The following is a 13,178-nucleotide window of genomic DNA, read 5'->3' as shown; positions in this document are numbered from 1 at the left end:
TCTGTAAAATATCCATTGGTTTAAACTGGCTATAATTTGACATCCGTAATACCAATATTATGGATACTAAGTGTTCCAAATCTAAAGCATCTATTGTATTAGTGTTCATTAAATTGACACTAGAACCACCATCCACTTGAATATCTGAGATCATAATACTGTCAATCGAAACATCGATGGTTGATGCACTTGGGTCAGGGTTCAAACTAACTTCACAAACTTTCTTATTACATTACCTATACCGTGTTAAGAATAAATTCAATGTAGAACGATATTCTGGTGTGACCGCTAGAAGTTGCTTCATAGAAATAGAAGATCAAATAGTATCCAGATCCTTCAATATGTCATAGGATTCTATATTTAGGATAATATCCAATACCCTCTTTTTTTTCATTGATTGGAGTTTAATTCCGTTATGTAAGATATTCTTCTGTCCTAGATTCGAAATTGGAACAGCAAACGGAGCTTCTTTAGAATTCACGCCTCCTAGAAGATCTTTCAATGGAAAGGACGTTTTTCAAAATCGTAAAGACAACGGAACAGCTTCAAATGGATCCAAAACTTCCATAATCGGTACCTCATTGGATAGTCCAACCGAGTCAAGTCTCATACCATGTAAGAGGTCTGTAATAGGACCTGGATTGGGTGTCCCCATAATTGGGTCACATTGGCCCTTCGCTTCAGGATCACCTAAATGTTGAATTGATCCTTTTTTTTTTTGTTGACTCTTGGTAAGAACGGCTTGGACACATTCCACCTGATTTATTAGAGAATCTTAAGAATCTTGATTTATCTCGTCTATTTTTTCTTGGTTTAGGATCTGCTGATCTCGATTATTGAAATTGAACGGAACATTACATTGCTAATAAGTATACCCCGACTGCTTGTAATTTCCACAAATTAGCACATATTCGTCACTAGTTCTAAGATTGGGACATTTACTAGCATAATAGCCAATTCTGTCTACAACAGAAACAACGAAGTGGTCTTCTTGTACCTCCATCAAGCTTATTGGATGTCTCCACTAGTATATACCTATTAGGCTTGTTCCATGTAGGATTAGAAAATAATCCTAGTTATCTCGTTGGAATGGAGGGAACTTAGTTTGATGATGCCGGTGGAGCATATTATTGATAATTCTACTGCTCCTTCCCATGGCTCTGGAGGTTTGATGCAGACCCCTAATTAAAATTAGAACTTTGAAAGTTATTGAATGCTCGATTTTATCAATTAGATCGATTTCCATTCCATCCAAACATATTTTCCGATTGAACTTGATTGACATTCCAATGAGTTGGTGGAATCATAGTCTGATTATTGAATTGTTGTTGCCTTTGCAAATTCCAACAATTAGATGTTAAGTTCTTTCCTCTGCAAAATGTACATTGACCCATGATTTGTAAGGGTGAAGGACATATTTTTACCAAATGACCGTCGCCCTTATAATTACTACACCAAACATTAGTTCTAGTATTGGTAGACTTTTGCCTCTTCTCCTTATCCTTGGCTATATTGACGGCCATTTCTTCCATTTTCTTCGTCATGTTCAACAACAAGGCTTCATTGGAATCTTTTGGGGTTGGTATTATTGGTACGTTGTCACAATTAACGCTTATTGTTGATACAAAAAATAGGAAGCATATGCTATTGTCAAGTTTGGTGGTATAGCTTACAATAGGGTGACATTAATTGGCCTCTAAATATTGGCACTAGAATTGGCCCTTGTATGTAACATCTGTGGATAAGCACCCACTGATCTGTTCTAAGTTGGATTTTGATAACTGCAAAACATAACTAAAAATGGAGGGGGGAGAATAAGGTTTTTAGAAGGGTCGGAGAGCTAGCTTCATGCTTCAGTGCGGGAAAAAAAAATAGAGAATTGGATTTTTTTTCTTCATAGGGTTTTGGGAAGACTGAGGCAATCGTTGCTGAAGTCAGTGCTGTGCTGGTGAATCATGGTTTTAATGAAGTAGGTATGATTACTCTTAACTGTTTTGTAAAATCGAAGTTACGTCTAAAATTTAAAAATTAAAAGGGTGTCTATAGGATTGAGTATGCGGAGTGAATGAAATTTATTGGGTTAATCTAACAAGACAATCAGTGGATACAAGGTCATGAGTATAAAGCGGTATCAAAGATTAGCAGTTTGGATTGTTTGAGGTTCTCTGTAACGTCTAGAGACCTACCAGCTAGGACAAAAAGGATTTCGGCCAGCAATCGAAGGACATCCGTATGGATTTATGGTATATTCTTGCAGTTGTTTATATTCCAACAGTAAAAAATCAATAAACTGCTTGAATATTAGCAAATCTCCATACTACCTTCTACAGCCAGACGCCCGACGCGTTCTCGAGCAGGAAAGCACGTAGTATGACACCGTCACCATTGAAGAGGATAATGTGTCACTTAATGTCTTATTAAAATTACCATTGCCTTCCACAATTATATTTTTCAAACTTTCCAACCTCCTCAATTTACTATTATTATCCTTGAATAAGTTAATTGATTGATTTGGAGATAAAAATGACAGATTTTGAAATACGCTGAATTGACCTTTATTGACAAGCAATTTATGCCATTCTATAAAATCAGTTTTTATAGAATCGACAGTTTCCGCTATTGGGAAGGTATCCAATGGAGTACCCAATTCTTATGTATTTTCTCCACTTGCAGTTAATGAGCTCAAGTGATATGCTGGGCTGTTGACAAAATTTCTTACAAGTGCTCTTGGTAATTTTTTTAACGATATATATTGCTGAAATATTTGATGTCAATCAACTTCTGGGTATATTTGAATATGCTGATAGGCATGCAACCATGGCTTAATCCAACATTATTGATGCTTCCTTTTTAACTTAAGTTCTTGCTCATTTTACAACGATTTTTTTGCTTGTACTCTCTCTTCTCTTTCTTTCGACTGGCGTATTTTCTTTACTACAATGTTCTCATTCTTAATAACCATAATCTTTCATTATATACTACTGAATTTGCTTCCTATTTTCCATCTACTCATCCGGCAGTTAATTCCTAACACTCAATGCTATTGTCAATCCCTAGCAGCGGCGCCAAAATGTAATTTTTGTTTTAATTATTCTATAATTTCTTCCAGAATAAACCTGTATAGGAGAATTCGAACACAGGAAAAGACTAAGCACATGAGTTTCACTTATTAGGATCACACAATTAACTGTATTTCGAACCACTAAAACACTAAGAAATACTATAATGCTTCCTCCCAGTAATAATACTCCTTCATCAATTGATAACCACAATGTGCAACCCTACACTCTCAAAAGACCGCTCAAAACTCAATAAATTCCATCCAACACTACGAATAACAAACTTCACTCCAACCAATCTGAATTCATAGAATTCTTATAATCACAGACTTCCTCTGTCAAAACACACATATACAACTCTTAATAAACAACAATCATAATCTTCTATCTATAATCAATCTTCGAATAACTTCTCATATAATTCAATCACTCAGTACTCCAATTATATAATCAATAACTCATAAATCAATCTTTGATTTATTGCATAGACTCACTTCTCAATATTCAAAAATTATCCATTACTCTTCAACAACAATGAAAACAAAAAAGCAAAGAGAAAGCACCAAGCTTAACCCCGGCTCATGACTATCATAGTCTGGCCCCCCGACAAACTTCTACAACTCCTATATAATTGCTATTGATTTCCAGATTCTAATTGTAATCCTATAATAACCGCTTTTAATAACTGAATCAATCATTCGTCCTCCTAAACTGACTTTTCTATCAACTATTAGTTTATTTTACCAATATCTTACAAAAACAAACTAATATCTATTCTACAAGGAGCGATCTTTATATGTTGAGTAAATGCAAAATGCAACAAATTATATTTGGCACAAACTTGGATCTTTGTTCTCTTTAAAGATGGTTGATAGGCCCTCTCAACCATCGATAGTGTTCCATACTAAGGTAAAAAGACTATCCTATTATTTAGTCATTGTTGAGGCCTTTGTAACTTCCTTCAAATAAAATATTTACAACACTCTCAAGAGTTGTTCCAAATTCTAATAAAATCACCAAACATCGAGAATCTCTTCTAAAGTTGTGATATCAAATACGTTGTATCATGCCATCTATTCAAGGAAGGATATATCATTCTTGAGGATCTTCATCTAGATTTTGTCATCTTAAAGGTTGTGACAATTATAATGTCTCATCTAATAAATCCGCAAATGAAAGCTCTTGAGTTGAATTTGCTCATTGTTGATTTTTCTTCTCCTTAAGATCACAAATATATAGAAGCTATAAAAAAAGATAGAAGATAGAATATTATCTTACTTTCATCTTATTTCTTTTATAGCAAAGATTTATTATTCTTCATCTTGATTTTGATGGATGTTGTTGATAAAAGGTTTCAACTTTCTTTGCTGCATTTGCAAGATTCATTGATGGCTTCCATGTGCATTCACTAATATCATATTTGTGCCAATGAATAAGCTATTATAACCTATTTTGATGCTGCCTTAGATCTAAGACTTCTTCTACCTCAAATTCTTCTTTATTATCCACTTCTATAGGAGGAGGTGGCATTTATCTTCTTCTCAAGATATTCATTGTCTTTTATGGCTCAAGAATAGACATGTGAAATATTGGATGGATCTTCATAGCCTCCAATAGATATAATCAATATGCAACATGCTTGATTTATTTACAAATAGAAAAAAGTCCTAGCCTATGATTGTCCAACTTATCATAGGGATGAATAGTCTTGATATTGCAATAAAATAACCTTCCTTGTCACCTTTGTTGAATTGTGGTTGTTCCTTGCAATAGGCATGTGTATTGATATTTGTCCTTCTTGAGCTTCCTTTGATTGTGTCTTCATTGTTATATGTAGCTCTAATAAACGATTTGCTAAATCTTTTGTTATAGGATTATCAACTTTTGAAAAATTAAAAATATTAAGTAATAAATAAATAATCATAATTAGTAAAGCAAGGTATTTATTGAATAGAAGAATGTACCAAATTATCATATGTAAATTCTGCCAATGGCAAAAGAGTTATCCAATCATCTTGATGATAGTTGATGGTACACCTCAAATACTGCTCTAGAACTTGATTCACCCATTCCATTTGTCTATCAATTTGAGGATAAAAAGCCAAAGAGAGCTTTATATTCATCTTTAGAATTTTGAATAGGCTTCTCCAAAATCTTGGTACAAATTGAGTTCTTCAAAATCTTGATACAAATTGAGTTTTCCTATCTGATATAATATCTTTTAGTAATCTATTATAGTGATATATATTTTCAATGAAAAGCTTAGATGTTTCTTCAATTGAAATAGATTTTGTACATCGTACATAATGTGCCGTTTTGGTAAAGCAATCTATAATTATAAATATAGAATCATATGAACTTGAAGTTAGAAGATCTATAAAAAAATCTATAGAAATAGAAGACCATAGTTGTTTAGATATAGGCAATGGTTGGAGAAGTCCATAGGATTGATGAAAAAGAGTTTTTGATCTTGAACAAATGTCACGTTGTCATGTTGTAACACGAGTATACCGTGAATATATAAAGAAAGGAGACTTTTATTAATATTTAGTTGCCTCGAATATTGGGAGCAACGACCAATTCCAGTGCAAATACTGAGAGGCTAGGTTCAGTCACCCCGTTACAGTCAGCCGGGGCATACTGAAATGCTCCATTCGATTCAAATAACTGGAGTTAGTAGGAAGGGAAAGGACCAATTCACACGACAGGTGAGCCTGGTTCGAAGAGCCAATTGGATCCAATTTCAAGACATCCAATCTAGATCCTATTATGGGCTCTTACCCAATATGAGACCTGACTTGGTTAGACAACCCAATGCGGACGAATTTTGGGAACATCCAGGTTACTATGGGCCTCTTAGCCAATATGAGACCTAAATTGGTCGGGCGACTTAATGTGGTCCCGATTACGAGGTACAGGGCTCCGATTCCGTTTCAGGCTATTCCATCCTTTGTGCCGTTCCGAGAACGTCCTTTCGGTAAAAGGATCTCTTAAAGGTAAAAACGGAGGAGAAACCTCTAACAGCGAGAGCCAATTTTGGATCCAAGCTCTGATGGCGGGAGCCAATTTTGGATCCAAGATGGAAGATTGAAGAAATTCAGAATTAAGGTTAAGAAATGAGGGGGGAGAGAATAAGTTTTTAGGGGGTTTTGAAGGATCGGGGAGCGAGCTTCATGCTTCGGAAAGGAGAAAAAAGACAGAGAATTGGATTTTTTTTCTTCATAGGATTTTGGAAAGACGGAGGCAATCGTTGCTGAAGTCAGTGTTGTAATGGTGAATCGGGATTTTTAATGAAGTGGGTTTGATTATTCTTGACTATTTTATGAAATCGAGTTACGTCTGTGATGAAGAATTAAAAGGATGTCTATAGGATTGAGTATGCAGAGTGAATGAAATTTATTGGATTAATCTAACGAGACAATCAGTAGATACAAGATCATGAGTACAAAGCGGTATCGAAGATTAGCAGTTTGGATTGTTTGGGGTTCTCTGTAACGTCTAGAGACCTATCGGTTGGGGCAAAAAGGACTTCGACGAGTAATCGAAGGGCAACCATATAGATTTACGATGTATTCTTGCAGTTGTTTATATTTCAACAGTCAAAAACTGATAAACTGCTTGAATATTAGTGAATCTCCATACTACCTTCTACAGCCAGACGTCCAGCGCATTCTCGAGCAGGAAAGCACGTAATATGACAACGTGACTAAACAAAGTCTTTTACTACCTTTCACATTTGCGACCATCAAAAATCTCTAGATATGAGCTCTAAAGTCTTATTGTTCTCAAAATGTCATACTGTTAGAAAGTCTTGATGTGCTTGAAGAACACTAAAATATCCTTCTTTTGAAATGTGTAGGCATCGTTCAAAGTAGAGTAGGTTATTTTTGAACTTGAACTTTGAAATATCATGAGACTTAGAAGAAATATTCTTGATATCATGAATAAGAGGATCAAAGGATATACTTAATTGAATTTGTTTGATAAAGATCAAATCAATAGTCAATATTGATTTCATTACTTATATATGAAAATGTCCTAGCTTCAATAGAATTATTCTTTGTTGATCAAAAGATACATCTCTATCTTTTTGTGTAAGGTAAGAGTATTTAAAAAGAATATTTGATAAACCTTGTTATTTTTCAAGACAATATGTGATCTTAAAATCACATCTTGATAATAATATGTTCCAATAAGCTTGGCGACGATTTAAAATATGTGTCGATATAAAATACTCAAAGGTCTTATGATCAATATATACTATGAGTAGACTTGAAGCGCCTTCTAGATAATGATGTCATTCTTGAAATGAATCCATAATTATAAGAAGTTCTTTATCGTGGATCTCATAGTTAATCTCGACTACTAAAAATTTCTTGGAATAGAAAGCTACTAAATGGGATTTGTCATTTGTTCCTATTTGTAACAATGGTGCATCCAAGACAAAGTTTGATGCATCTGTTTCTATAAAGAATATCTTAGTAAAGTTGACATAATACAAAGTTGGTGCAAAAGTAAATTCCTTCTTCAAAGCAACAAATAATGTTTAGGCTTCTTTATTCTACTTAAGTATGTTTTTATAAGTCAAACATGTAAGTGGAGCTACAACTTGAAAAAAATTCTTGATAAAGATTTGGTAATAATTTAGAAAGTCAAAAAAGCTTTGTAAATTTTTTACTGTTCTTGAGGTCTTTTAATCTATGATAATTTCCACCTTCTTTAGACCCATTATAAGGCCTTCATTGGAATTGATATATCTCAAAAAGTCAAATTAATTAATGTGGAATATGTACTTTTCTATCTTTGTATATAATCTTGTATCTCTTAGTTTTTGTATAACACGACTAATATGAACTTCATATTTTTTTATATTTTTAGATTAGATTAAAATATTATTTAAATAAAAAATAATAAAATCATTAAAAAAATCACAAAAGACATCATTCATTAGATGTTGAAAAGTAGCTGGTGCATTCATGAATCCAAAAAGCATGACATTATATTCAAAATGTCCATATCTAATTCAGAAAGTAATCTTCTATTCATCTTTTTTTTTTTATGCAAACTAGGTTATATATTCCTTGTAGATCTATTTTTGTATAGATCTTTCTTTGATTTAGTTGATCAAAAAGTCTTAAAATTAAAAATAGAAGATATCTATTTTTGATGGTGATCTTGTTATATCCTCAATAATCTACACATATCCACAAAGTTCCATCTTTTTTCTTCACAAATAAGATAGGAGTATGAGCTAAAGATTTAAAATAGTATATAAAGTTCTTAGCCAAGTTCTCATCAATGTATTCTTTGAGTGCAGCCAACTCATTTTGTAATAGGCTGTAGATTGGTCCAAATAGTGGTTGAATTCCTTCTTGAAGATCAATGGTATATTCACAAGGACGATGCTTTAGAACTATATTTGCATTCTTCTTTTCAAAAATACTTAGAAATCTTAATAATTATTAGGAATATCACTTGATATCCTTTCACCATCAACAATGGACATGGCATATATACCAAAAGCTGGCCCTTTATTTGTGACATACTTGAAAGCTCTTGCACCTATCAATAAGGATTTGGATATACTAGACTTATAGATTTCTACTTACCTAGCACAACCTTAAGCTAAACTATAGAAAAAATTAAGATTGCAAGAAATCCAATCTATCTAACGGTTATATCTTTTTAACCATGATAATCCTATAATGATTGGATTAGAAGGAGATTTAATTACATTCAATATTACTAAATTATTGTGACGACTAGTTACTACTTCTACAAGCATAGCTTCATGTATAACATCTCTAGAAGATAATGGATGTCCATTTATTACTTCTACATGCATAAGTTCGATTTTCTTAATTAAAAATATATCTTATTTTTTGACAAAATCTTCATCTATAAAATAAGCTGAGGCTTTTGAATCCAAGAAGTCTAAGACTTTGTGATTTTTTGGTCCTAAATAGAATTCTATTGTAAAATAAGGCGAAGGATGAGAAGAAAAAATAAGACCTTTATTAGATATTGTACATGGATCCAACAACATGGTCTCTATTGTAATTGGAGCTACTTGTTTTCCAAGACATTGTCTTCTTTGGCAATCATACTTCTTATTTTGTAATTGCATTGTTTCTTTGGACAATGTTGGATAGTATATTTATCTTCTCTATAATATAAGCATAAGCCTTCTTGACGTTGTTGACTCTTTTTTTGCTCTATGAGGAGTTTGAAATATATTGTATCAATTTGCATTGGTTCTAGCCTTGATGAATAAGTTTTTGAAAACTTAAGAGCTACCATTGTCATATTACGTGCTTTCTTGCTTGAGAACGTGCCGAGCGTCTGGCTGTAGAAGGTAGTATGGAGATTCGCCAATAGTCAAGCAGTCTATCAGTTTTTGACTGCAGGAATATAAACGACTGGAAGAATACACCGTAAATCTATACGGATGCCCTTTGACTGCTTATCAAAGTCCTTTTTGCCCAAGCCGGTAGGACTCTAGACGTTACAAAGAACCCCGAACAACCCAATCTGCTAATCTCTGATACCGCTTTGTACTTACGATCTTGTATCCACTGACTGTCTTGTTAAATTAACCCAATAAATTTCATTCACTCCGCATACTCAATCCTATAGACACTCTTTTAATCCTTCAATCACAGACGTAACTCGATTTCACAAAATAGTTAAGAGTAATCAAACCCACTTCATTAAAAAATCTCGATTCACCATTACAACACTGACTTCAGCAACGATTGCCTCAGTCTTCCCAAAACTCTATGAAGAAGAAAAATCCAATTCTCCATCTTTTCTTTTTCGACCCGAAGCATGAAGCTCCTCTTCAATCCCCTTGATCTTCAAAAACCTCCAATGAAAACGAACTAGTAACCTTGAAAAGAGCTTAAAGCTAGCTCCTCGATCCAAAAAGAAAAAATCCCCCCAAAACTTATTCTCCCCCTAATCTTATCCTCTGAATTTCTTCAATCTTCTGTCTTGGATCCGGAATTGGCTCCCATCGTCAGAGCTTAGATCCAAAATTGGCTCTCGCCATTAGAGCTTTCTCCTCTGTTTATACCTTTAAGAGATCCATTTACCGAAAACAACCTTCTTTGAAACGGCACAGAGAATAGGACAGCCTGAAAAAGAATCGAAACCCTGTACTCGGGTCTACATTGAGTCGCTCGACCAATTCAGGTCTCATATTGGATAAGAGTCCAGTACTAAGACCTGGATTATCCCGTAATTAGATTGCATTGGGTTGCCCGACCAATTCAGGTCTCATATTGGGTAAGATGTCCGTAGTAACCTGGATGTTCCAGTAATTAGACTACATTGGGTTGCCCGACCAATGCAGGTCTCATATTGGGTAAGGGGACCCGGATTGGATTCTCGAAATTGGATCCAATTGGCTCTTCGAACTAGGCTCACCCGTCACGTGAATTAGTCCTTTCCCTTCCTGTTGACTCTCGTTGTTGGAATCGAACGGAGCATTTCAGTATGCCCCGGCTGACTGTAACGGGGTGACTGAACCTGACCACTCAGTATTTGCACTGGAATTGGTCGTTGCTCCCAATATTCGAGGTAACTGAATATTAATAAAAGTCCCCTTTCTTTATATTTTCATGGTATACTCGTGTTACAACACGACATCCACCCCCTCTGAACCTGTGCATCCTCCGCTATGCATCAATTTATCCAATTGTTGTTTGATTTATAATATATTCTCTACGTCTTTGTCCAGTTCATCTTCGTCACCTTCATTATCCAAATCACTTTCATCTTCTTACTGTGGAATCTTTATACATTTATTAAGGTCTTCCATATTCATCTTCGAATGTCTTCGTTTAAATATTTTTACTCGCTTCCCTGCAATTGGTATTTTCAATTTTGTACCATCTAACTCCCGTAATGAGTAAGTCGCATTATCATGAACAGTTGTTACTACATATGGTCCAAACCAACGTTTTAAAAATTTCCGCAAAGTACTATGTTGATTATCCAAATTATTGTCATAAACAAGTACCCAGTCACCTTCCTCGATTGCTTTAGGTCTCAATCGATGTTGCTTATCGAATCGCACCTTGTTTTGTAACCTTGCTCTTTTTAACCTTTCCAATGCTATTTGCACATCTTTCGATCTTTGTTCCAATTATCAAATCCTAACAACCAGAAGTTCTTCTCTTGTCAATCCATCTTCCCATGGTAGCATATTCCAAGTAAGTATCTTTTCTTCAATCGGCATAATTGGTTTTCGACCTGTCATAAGTTCTACTGGCATATATCCTGTCACCGAACTATGTGTTGTTTGATCAGTCCATAATGCAAATGACAAAAGCTGTAGCCACTCTTTAACTTTCCCATTACAAGCTTTAACCAATGCTTTCACAATCGGTGGGTGACCGCGTTCGCTTTTTGCATTCCCTTCTGGATTATAAGCAGTAGTCAGTGATAGTTTAACTCCACATCTTTCAAAGAACTTACGAGCTTCTTGTGCATTTAATTCTCCACGATCTGCAGTGATTTTTCCTACGCACTCGTAACGGCAAATGACATCTTCGAGCAAAAACCTACAAATTCAGTCTGTAGATTTCGTCCTCAATGCTCTTCCTTCTACTTGATTTGATAAATCTTCACGAGCTAAAACCAAATATCTCATCTGCTATAATCCAGCTGGCATAATAACCAAATCAATAACCCATTTAAAATGAATAGCCAGAGGATACGTAGGATGAAGACCATCTCGATGTCGGATATTAGAATACGATTGACAGATTTCACATGACTCTACAAATGAGAGCACATCTCGATACATATTTTTCCACCAATATCGTTCCTTGAGTTTAGCAAAAGTAGCCCAGATTCCTCTATGCCCTGCCCATAAACTATCATGAAACTCCTTTAATAATTTTAGTCTTTCTTGCTTTTTGCCTATCACTCGTTGTGACATCCCAATTCCTTTCTTTAGTCTCTTCCATAAGAATCCATCTCGAAGTAAAAATCCATATGTTTTTTTTCTTATTTGTTTGAATTTTTCTGTAGACCAATTCCCCTGCTTAGTCAAGGTATTCAAGTAATGACCAATATCCAATAATTCTCCTTCATAAGATTCTTCAAGAAATAGCTTGTCTTCTCTGTTGAGATTTGATATTGAATAGTATTTCAATCCGACGTCATCAATGTCTTCAACCATTTCGTCTTCCCTCTCGTATCTTGCTCGAGATAGCATGTCTACTACTAAATTGTCCTTCCCAGTAACATGCTTAAATTCTAGATTTAGTGACTTAATATAAGCAATCCATCTCAACATTGCAATATCTGGCGTTGAACAGTTAATAATCATTCCAAGCAATGGCAAGCAATCTATTTCAATTACTACTACTGCCCCAATCAAATAGTCCTTTTCAGTTTTCATAGCCAAAACGACTCTCCAAAGTTCTCTTTTGACTTGCGAATATGCACGCTGACGAATACTTAAAACTTTAGTCCCAAACGAAACTGCAGATCTATTTCCACTGGAATCATCTTGACCCACTACCCATCCAATGGCAATTGGACTAGCGTCCACAGTAAGAATCACTGGTCTATTTCACTTATAATTAACCTTCCTCAATATTGGAGGTGACATCAATAATTTCTTCAATCTTTGCATTGCCTGAATATGCCTTTCTTCCCATTTAAATCGGTAACCCTTGCGTAACAGTTCATACAATGGATCTGCTATGTGAGCAAAATGACGGATCCAGATTCGATAAAATACACTTGCATCCAAAAACCTACGAACCTCTGTTAAAGAATCACAATCCTCTTTCATTCTTCCAATTGCATCAACTTTAGTCGGATCTGGTTTTCTTCCGTAAGATCCACATAAATGTCCAACAATCACAACCTCTCATACTCCAAATACGGACTTCATACCCAATAATGTAAGATGAACTTCTCCAAGCCGAGTTAAAATCTTTTCACAATCTTGTATATGATCAAGAACATATTTGCGACACCTCCTCGTATCTAAAGTTTCATCCTTGTCTCCTTCTCTGCACCCTTTTATAGGAACATCATCCAGAAAAGGCATAGTCTTTTTCAGAATAAAATCTCTCAATACCTTATTCATCCCATTCA

Source organism: Physcomitrium patens, chromosome 12 (assembly GCF_059467195.1).
Source record: "Physcomitrium patens ecotype Gransden chromosome 12, ASM5946719v1, whole genome shotgun sequence".
In the NCBI taxonomy this organism is placed as follows: Eukaryota; Viridiplantae; Streptophyta; class Bryopsida; order Funariales; family Funariaceae; genus Physcomitrium; species Physcomitrium patens.
This window is presented reverse-complemented; position numbering follows the sequence as displayed.